We start from the raw sequence: 9,483 nt of genomic DNA on the forward strand, positions 1-9,483 counted from the left end.
TGATAGACAGAGAGAGAGAGAAATAAAGAAAGAGGTAGAGCATGTGCCTCAGAGCAAATGTTTGATGCTGAAATTTCTACTGATTCCATACAGGAAGCATCCTCAAGACAATTCCTAGGTTAGGCAGCATTTTTCTTTTCCCCTTTATTCAATTGTATTCTGCTTTATATTGATTTTTAGTCTTCTTGTTATTGGCATGCATTTATGTGAAGTCCTACAGCTAGGGGACATTTATTGACTTTTTAATGGGGACATTTTTAAAAGATTGATAGAATGAGATCAGAAAGGGGATATGTTGAAAACAGCCCTAGTACTGTTCTTAAATATTTTTAAATTACCTTCGCAAAAAGGTTAACATTTAGGACAAAATCCAAATAAAACCACTCTCAGTACCATGGTCTATATATTTACATGGTTTCTCCATTATTTCTCTTTTTTCATGTGCAAGAAAAGAACATTTGTATGAGTGCTGAAGATATTTGTAGATGGCATACATCAAAACATCAAACTGAAAGTTGTACTACCTGTGTGAAATCAGGGATGCAAAATTAATGAATCAGGTCCCTCTTCATTATTAATTTTGTCTGCATTTTGACATAGAAGTGTGTATGTTTCTACTGAGTGTGTGCGGGAAAATTTTGACTCCCGTTATTTAAATGAGCTTTACATCATTTATGCATGTTATGCTTTCTTTCTTTAAATCATACAGCTTCATACTTTATTGCCCACTTGATTCATTACAAGCAACATAAATCACCTACATTTTCAGCAGAAGCACTATGTAATGTTCACATAGCCTTTGAAAGAGACTTTTTTCTTGGGTAGGAAAGCAGTGGGACTGTATTTGAGAGTGGGAAACCTTTTGGGTGCTTCACACAGCGCGTCTGCTTTTACTGAAGACATTGCCATCTTGAGAACGGACACACAAATGAACAAACACAGTCGTCAGATGCGAGCAGATTGCTTGAGCCAAAGCCTTCAGGTTGACCCTCCGATGGCCTCGGGAGACAAGGTGATGTGTAGGGAGCCTGTGGAGTAACCGGCACAGCCAAAGGCAGCCACACGCAGTTATGAATGAACCTGAGAGAATGGGAAATTAACCAATGGCAGTTTGGCCCAGTCTCAAAAAAGGATAATAATTGTATTGCTTTGAATTCAATCAAAGCCCTTATTATGAACAACTGTCAGTGGCCACACCTTCCAACCCCCTCTCTCATACAGGCTTGAGATAAAGATTAAATGATGACAGGACAAGGATCCCCCGCACAAAGGACTCTTGTCCTTTTCATTTACAGGAAATTAAACAATGCTGTGCCTTTTTATCTAATTGCCAGGGAAGCCCCATAGAATTTTATATAACCAAATATATATGTAAATGTTTGCTGAATCAATTATTCCCCACCAAGCTTGAAGATGTTGGAAAGATATTTTCACTTATGAGTAAAGCCATATAGTTTCACCTTAGTAGATGGACACATATGTGTTTTTTATTAGAAATTAAATTCAGCAAGAAGTATATTCACTTATACATGTTAATAATAACATAATATATATATTATGTTTAACATAATTATAAATTATAATTTTATGTATGTGCGGGGGATTGAGCTGCCAGATTAAAAATTCCACCATGAACACACACACATAGGGCACAGGGCAGCTTAAAGCTCAGAGCCAAGATGGACTGTGGGAGGGGGGATGGGGACGGATTGTTGGTGGTAATCGGGTGGTGTCAGAACTGATCAAGGCTTCGGGGAGGTGGGGGGTCAAGGAGATAAAATGTGCAACAGTGCAAACAAAATACACAAATAATTTGAAAACCGGTCATTCAGATGGAGAACACAGACGTTGCACTGGAACACTGTCACAATTCCTGTGTGCGAAAAAGTGGAGACAACACTGTCAGCCAAAGCGCTGCGTTGCGTGCTACTGCTAGCCACGTTTGGGCGAGCCGCCTACAAAGCCCCACTAGTCATGTCCTCCTGCTCCAGCGCCTGAAGGGTTAAGGCTAATGCGCTGAGCAACCGCAGGTCCCTCGCAGCACACTGAATCAGAGGAGAGCAGACTTGCGCAGTCGCTCATTCGCCAAGCCGCTGCTGCCGATCCATCTCCATTCTGCCCACAGCTCTGTGGCTCCTCTCCGTGTCTCATAGTGTGCACAGACTTATTACGCTGACGGGGGCCGGGGGCCGGGGGCCGGGGGGGGGGCGGGGGAGAGCATGCTCACACTCACACCCCTCCCAACCCTGTGGCCTTCACGTAACGGCTTGTATGTCCTCATTAAGGAAAAATGGGGACACATTTGCTATCCATGATGTGAAGAAGCCTTCCCATTATCTTTTCATTTTGCAAAATGGCTGCTTTCATAATGAGCATGCTGCTCTCATAAGGCTACCTGCTGCCATCTCTGTTTTATTTTATTTCTCTTTCTCTCCCTCTCACCCACAAGTCCCTCGTTCTCTTGGGACTTGTGGGAACCCATGCACTGATGCACTGAGATGGGACGATGGCAGTCAGGCTGGTTTGTGATAACAGGGATGATGAAAGCGTCTTCATGACAGCGTCTCTGTAAAAAAACAAACTTACAGTGAGTTGAATCAAAGTACATATGGCAACTCTTTCTTTGCTTTTCAGCATCAAATGTTCACCCTGTGATATAAGCTCTCTCTCTCTCTCTCTCTCTCTCAGATTCACTTTACTTGCTTTCTGCTGGCACTAAGGACCTCTGTCCAGTTGGCAAGGTGCTATTTTGCTCCCCAAAATTCAAGAGCACACTCTTGACACTGTGACGCGATTCCCAGCTCAGCAGCCATGTTTGTTAATGTAAATAGATGCGAGCCATCACATGGAATGCATAATGTAAATTCTTGGTAATTTAAAAAGAAAATATATTGACAACTATTTATTTTTATGTAAAACACATTTTTTCCCTCAAAATATCTGAGTGAAAAGAGTAGGAGAAAAAAATCAGTTAATGATCATACCAATGAGGTCAAAACAGCAGAGCGACCATATATGCTAATATATACTTATACATTTACTGTAGTTAGTTTACACATGCTCAGTTTAAGACAAACTTCCTCTGAGGAAAGACAAATAGTTGTGGCAATGCCTGAACAAGCAAGGCACTGTTTTGCCTTGAAAATATTGGAGAAAATATTTGACTGTGTCCAGGCGATGTGAAGAGTCCCACACGACTGCTCTTGATAATGGTCTAGAACAGCACGAACACCTGCGGCAGCTGGGACACTTCTTCCCCCTCTTTCTACCTGTACCCTCTCTCGCACGCTCTCCTGCACGCTCTCCTGCACCGTCTCCTGCACATTCTACCACACGCTCTCCTGCACCCTCTCCCGCAAGCCTGGGAACACCATGTTCCAGGATCTGCTCAGCCGACTTTCTGAAGTCACCTCACTCAGAGAGAGAGAGAGAGAGAGAGAGAGAGAGAGAGAGAGAGAGAGAGAGAAAACGTAGGTGTGATAACCTGCTCATCAGGTGGAGGCTCACAGATTGCTGTTCTTAATGAGAAGTAGAACTATATGCACCCTGGACCTCAGGGGGTCTCAGTGCATCTGTCTCATCATCCAGGTGGCCAGGCTTCACTGTGACTCATATAAACCCCAGGCAAAACTCATTAAACAGCTGTTGCTATGGTCAAGACCCTCATCCACATCACATGGTTTTCATACTTTTCACAAACTAAAATACAGGCAGATCTCAAATGGATGCCTAGGCAGGTCAGAGTGAAAAGACAACAATTTCAACTGCACCTGCATTTAAATATATATATATATATATATATATATATATATATATATATATATATATATATATATACATTTTCCACAAATAGATGTTCAGTGGTACATTGTAATTGCTGACAATGCAAGTGAAAGTCAAAGCAAAAAATATTTTAACAGGAATGTAGTTGTTTGTGTCTATGTATGGTGGATGTAGAATTTTTTAACTAGCTAAAGAATGCAGTACCCATTCTTTTCTTTGTATGAGTGGCAGACTACATAACAGCTGTAGAAAGATGGAGAAGGAAGGGCAATGGTGTTTTTACTGAGCGAAATAGCAGTTCACTCTAACTAATGCAGGCCAGCTGCACACCAGTTGTTGTTTTCTATTTTATTTTTTTATTACAGTGACAAATTTTAGCCAGTCCTATTTGTCATTTCAAACTCATGAAACGTTTCTGTTTTACTTTGGGTTGCAAGCGTGGCTGGGAGTGAGCGGGGCCTGTCGCTAGGGAGACTGCCGTTTGCAGTGGTGTGAACAGGGCCGATATTGTCCTGTGCACTGGCCAGAACAGTTTTCAGCCAATACCCCAGTCAGGAGGGGACTGGCATTCAGAGCGCCACAAGGCTTTTAGCTTCATAACAGCTCCACATGCTATTCTGCTTCCTTTTTTCCTCATTAGTGTATTTCCCTGCTCATCTTTACATTTTGCATTTATATAACAACTCGGAGGATATGAGAAAATAAATGTGTGAATGCCCTCAAGGTGCATAATTGGAAGAAAAAAATGCAATAAATAGAATCAACATTCCTTTCTTTCCACAGAGAATATATTGATGGATGAGGCAGGTCAGGAGGATGGCACAGGGGAGTGAAAATACAATAATGTCTTTATTAGGCTTTGTACTCTGAAACTGAAACTCACCCCCTCCTCTGCTGTTCTCACACTTGGGTAATACATTCTCAGCTATCAAATAAAGCAGTAGGTTTCAATATCAACAACCAACGTCGTCTCTGTTGCCTCCCGTGGCCGATATCCCCCGTTGGTGATTATATTTCATTTGCACATGTGAATAGAGAGAACTGTGATCCATATTGTTCTATATCCATGAATACAGATATGATTACTGTTCTGAAATATTGTGGTCAGAGTGGGAGGCATGGAACGTAAGTGGGGACATCTTTTCTCTCCTGCGGGTGGCTATTCTCCCTTTAAATTCAGTAGACTGAATGTTCTTTATTGAATAAATATCCTGAGGACTCATCACACATGTTAAAGTAACCCCATCACCTCTGCATGCCCTTGTGTGCCTCACCAGCCCGTCTTGTTTCTGTTTGGAGGAAATGGCAGAGCACTCTAACTTCTGCTCAGGCATTGCAATGGCCGTAACTTTTCCTCAGCATGTCAGAGAGCTGAAAAGTCTTGCCGCCCCAGTAGATTCCGCTGTCTGGAACACTGCTGCCATGGCAAATGATTGCATTCATAAATAATAATGGTTTCATTTAATAAACCCCCGAAAAGTTCTGATTACATGCAGGTTTCTCGCTTGCACACAATAGCTCTTCTGAAAAAATGCTGTCATTTTTCAAATATGGCTGTGGTTCAGGCAAGCCAGCAGCAGAACCGCACAGTCACTGTGTTTTAAAACTGCACTTGTGTATCACAGGATGGAACGGTCAGGCAGACGCTTTATTTGATTCTTTTTCAGTAAATTTTCAAATGGTTTAATTTGGAGAGTAATAGTTGTGTAAGAAACCCCTCAGATACACCAAACAGTGCATCAAGGTCAACAACTGTAAGAAACCCCTCCACAAACCAAACAGCGGAAGTATCTGAGTAGGGAAGGAACGCGAGTGGTCTTACCTGGTGCGAATGGAACAGGATTGATTTAATATAATCTTGATAAAAAATAGTGTTTTAACCTTTCCTCTATGGAAACAGTTACAGTATGCATAGATGGAGGAGACTGCTGTCCACCGGTAGTGTGGCTCAATACGTATCGCTATCTAACTTTGTAGGCGTGGATGTGGCTCTGGCTTGTGTAGCCTGCATAAATTCAATTGTGTGTCCTGCTACAACGCTTGTGTATAGGTGGGTGACTACGGGGTTCAAATATCCTGCGGTCTATGTGTATGTTAGGACCTTAAACTGCTAGGCCTGCAGTCAAAGAGGAATGCCAGGTTAAAATGAATGCAGTTTATTGTTCAGTGTGTTCAGTAATAATAATAACATACAACGTTGCAAAATGTGAGCGATGAAAAGGCCATACACGTAAATGGCTTATACACGTAGGAGTCTCCCTGAACCATTACACTTCTCTCCTTATATAAAGGGAAAACCCCAAGTTATTCGAAACTGACACAATCATGACAAAACAGTACAAGAGTGAATCCTGCTTGCATTAATCCCTGTCAGCATAGCACAGTGGGTTAACCTTTGTAGCTGAGACACTAACTTGTTCCCCATGACGCCTTTCCTACAATACAAAGCATGATTACACTGTATTATGGAAAACCTAAATTTTACATAATGCTGATCCAGTCGGTTATTTTGCAACTGAGCAATATCTCAGTTTGTTTTAATCAGTCAGTTTTCTTTTGAGAGTCTGATTAGAAGCACACTTCTGTAAACTGCCTTACAACTGAAATATGACACTATTTTGTAACAAACAGAGTAGAGCTGTAGTATATTTATCACAGATTTTTCTTTCTATTCTCTCTTGTAACCCTTTGTTACCTCTTAATCAGTACTCCCACCAACACAAACATTTGCGCACAACGGCATAAGACACAGAGAGAAATGTCATTATTTTACACTTTGGTAATAGCTCTGAGAATGCAAACAGTGTCATTGACCATGGCAAAGGAAGGGATGAGCCTAGACAGGACTAGTCTCGGAGGAGCTAGGAATCCAAAGAAGTGCTAGACCCGCAGCCCATTTTGCTGTATAACCTCACATGCTACCTCACATTATACGCTGGCTCATGACTTATGAGGCCTGCATCATATCCTTTTATACAGTTTGTCATTTCAGAAGAATAGAAAACAAACAATACATTTTAGATGGTATACTGTGCACAAGCTGCTATGTAGGAAAATGAGTCAGAGTATATTTGTAAACATAGCCTTCGACAGCCATGCCAATGGCAAACAGCAAAGCGATGAGATTGGGAGACTATGAAAGAAGTGTGTTTCATCCAAGAAATAGGTCATTGTTGGAAAGCACCTTTTAATCATTTGAAGGACATAACATATATTTATTTGATAGTAACCTGGAAAAAGGCCAGAGGACTGAACCTTGTAATTGCAACACTGCTACAGGGCTCATACTGTATGATGGCTCATAGTAGGCCTTTCTTGTGGGCCAAGGACAGCCTCTGAATGAAGGCATTAATCTCACAATAATCACGTGTCTGGTCCAACAAAGTTTTATCACCCTCCTCAAAAATGAGGAGCTAAATAACACCAGCTGGAAATCTTATTTTGCTCTCTCTGTATGACTGTCTCCATTTTCCTTTCTCTCCGAAATGTCAAATACAAGATGTAGCCTAATTCCAATACCATGCGGCACAAAGTCACCACGTTACTGTCCACCAGTAATCAACCACACGTAAACATTCACATTTGTTATGTTTATTCTTCACAAAGACATGCTCCGATGTTACACAGAAAAAAATAGAAAACTCAATGTAACCGTAACAGTTAATGCTTTCCTGCAGCGGATACTTGATGATGTCCAACTTGGTAAAAACAGGAATACCGGGTAAAAATACCATAGCAACAAAAGCAGTTGGGCTTGATTAAAACATAGAAAATGTGCATTTACAACATGTATGTAATGTTATATACCTTTACATCTAGCTAGCCAGCCATATCATCTGAAACCGTAGCTAATGTGTTAGCAAGTATGTAAACACCATGTGTTTAGCTAGCTAGAATGGCTAAGTTAGATCCCAAGCAAACTACTATGTTAGTGAATGTTAGCTAGCTACTGACGGTTAAAGTATTAATTTAAAGTATGAAACCATATCTAAATGAGCGAAAGAATGAGAGGTGTTGTGTCGGGACCCGTTGGATTTACAGTGAATTATTATTACAGTGATTATGTGTAGTTTCTTACATTATGCATAATGTAGTCTCTCTACTAGGGTGCAGTGACCCTGCAGGTTATAATACTGAAGTATGTAGGGAGAGTGTATCTGCTTTAACTCTACCCAAACCCCAGGAGCCCTGGGTAATCTCTGCACTTTTAACGCACAGGACAGATACAACATCCTGAAGGGCCTGTGTCCCTCCTGCCACATCAAGTGTGCTTGATGAAGGGTGAAAGCAGGGATCAGAGATACACCGGGGTCCTGCTCACATACACCACCAGCATGCTTCTAAAAATACCTCAGCATAGGGCATACTGTGTCATTATCGTCTCCACGTAAAGATGTTCCTTACACCACTCATCTCTGGCTTTTCCCAGAAGACAGCGGACAAACCTAAAGAGCAGAGGGAGCTCTAAGGGGAAGTGGGCAAGCCAAAGCACAGAAACCATTTTGCTTTAGTTTTTCAGTTCTCTGAAATCACATCTTGCTGCACGCACAGGGTGCCCTGTTGTTGATGCTAGTTCAAGGTGCGTGGCTTGGTGACAGGTTTGTTTTTTAAAAATTACAAATTTTAAAAATGTAAAAAAAAATTTTTTTAAATTTGGGAGTCACATTCCTTTGAGCTAAAGCAGATTATTGATTGATTACTTATGATTCAGAGATTTTATTTTTGGTGATTTCAGTACCATCACTGTAGTATTAGCAGTTGTTTGTAGACAGTTAATGGATTATAAAATACCATAATCGTAAACTTGGGATGTCAATTTCAGCCCTCCTTTGGGGAAGAGGACTGCCTTGTTATTTCTTTATTTATCTCTATTGGTTTTACCCATAGAGATAAATATTGGTAAAAACCAATATTTCGTGGAGAGGAAATTAAGTCCTACAGGTCTGTGTACTTAGCGTTACCAGTGGTCCTTCAGAGGGAAAGTCCTGGGAAATAGCTTGGTCGAGATGATTTGGCAGCCAACACCCTTGAGGACCCTTATAGGTCCTTAAAGGACCATGTCCAGGATTCGCCCTGTGCCATGAGCTTGACTCCTGAGTCATTTTGACAGCTCAGTCCTCTTTGGGTTTGAAGGCTCAGGGCCATCCTGAGGCACTGCTGAGTTCTAATAGATTTGTTATTGGCAAGGAAATATTTCCATTTACAGTACATATACAAACATGTCACTCCGCGTAGAAGTAGCTTCTCCCCTCACATTAGCACCACTGCTCACAACAGATTGTGTAAAAGTAAATGGTTGCAGTATAAAAAATATGACACAACAGATGTTATAATTCAGTACATTCATGTTTTTTCAATGCTTTATTATCCATTAATTTAGCATTAAGTCTATTTCCAGCTTATGTGTCTTAATACAAAGAAACGCAGAGCCCCTGCATGTATTCCAGTATGTGACACTAGTCTATCAGTTGGCACAGAATTGAATTAACATACTCTTGTTTACATTCACCCATTGCTTCTGTAAAGCCAGTTCACACTTCTAGTACACAAGATAATAAGTTCTTCAGTGCTGACTGTAATAATACAAAATATATGGTCTCTGTCTCAATGAAATTAATCAGTGAATCGAATGCATTGTTATGCTTTCTGTAATGAATTTAACTTATATAGCAATAAAACCCCTTTCATGTCACACGCTTG

The sequence above is a fragment of the Anguilla anguilla genome, chromosome 8, assembly GCF_013347855.1.
Source record: "Anguilla anguilla isolate fAngAng1 chromosome 8, fAngAng1.pri, whole genome shotgun sequence".
NCBI classification, from domain to species: domain Eukaryota; kingdom Metazoa; phylum Chordata; class Actinopteri; order Anguilliformes; family Anguillidae; genus Anguilla; species Anguilla anguilla.